Below are 1,273 nucleotides of genomic sequence, written 5' to 3'. Positions count from 1 at the left end.
GCGATACACTCTCAATCACTTGCAGCTTCCGCTTTGCGCACATTGCCCAACTATCATCCCACGCAGGACACGGACCCGTCTAGGGCGCGCTTGTCCAAAATTAGTTAAGCCATAAGAACATGATACGTTGATTGGTCTGAGGCTTTAAAGAAGACGCATTGCTGACAGAAACTAATACTACTTAGGCAAGGTTACCACTAAGCGACAGAGGCTTAGCGTGGGATTAGAGGTTGCCTGCTTACAGAAACCGGAAGCTGCAACTGCATGAGAGTGTATGTACCACCCACAGCGGACAGAAATGCTGCAGTGCACGCAGATAAGCAGAGGAAATATATCATTCTACCTAGGCGGCAAAGCAGCGACGGACGACGCGAAATGGGCGCTAGACATGGACGCAGTGCGAGCTACGATACGATTCGCAATAGCAACACAGAGACTTGACGCAAACTAATATCTAACTAACTACTAGGTAACTCTCAGCTACTAACACAAACTCATTAGTAGGCTCGTGCAACTAGCAGCAGACAGCGCTTCAGCTGCCGAAGATAGGACGTTGAACACTTGGAGAATCTCGTAGAGATGCCGACTCTGAGCCAGTCTGCCACCAGCAATACTAACCCACGAGCACTTGATGAGGAGCGATCGTAGATAGAGAAGAGGCGTGCCAACGTAGTGAGTAAGGGCTTTGATTTAGACGATAACATATATAAAGAAGTGGGCCAAAGAAGACATATGGGCTAAGGAGACCAAGACGTAGCATAGGAAGTGTAAAGCTAGACTAGCGTTAGTAGCCCTTTCGGCTCGGCCGCCGGGCGTAAATAAATTGTGTGTGTATGTACCACCGTGGCAACTGGAGCACAGCCACGATAGCTGCAACACAGACGCTTGTACTACGTAGGCCAATATAAGATCTGAATACCTGTCAAATACGTCACAGGCCGCACATATGACACCACCAAGTAAGATCTTCCAGATTGAATTATGTCATGGACCCCTGACATAATATATGCGTATTTCATATGAAGCTAGAACAAGCCTTGACAGTTAACCTTCAAATGTCTGAAGTTCTAACTACCGAATCCATAATGGTGTCAATTGACTACATCAGGGAGGCTTGCTAATGGCCCGATATGAGAATCTACCATTGAAGCAGTGTATCAGCCCGTCTAGTCACGCTTCTTGAAGTTGTAGTAGGCAAAGTTGGGGTCAGGGTCCGCAGTGTCGTCAGCTGACTTCTTCACCTCCCCACGCTTGAAGTTGTAGTAGGCAAAGT

This window comes from Bipolaris zeicola, assembly GCF_000523435.1.
Source record: "Bipolaris zeicola 26-R-13 unplaced genomic scaffold scaffold_431, whole genome shotgun sequence".
In the NCBI taxonomy this organism is placed as follows: Eukaryota; Fungi; Ascomycota; class Dothideomycetes; order Pleosporales; family Pleosporaceae; genus Bipolaris; species Bipolaris zeicola.
This window is presented reverse-complemented; position numbering follows the sequence as displayed.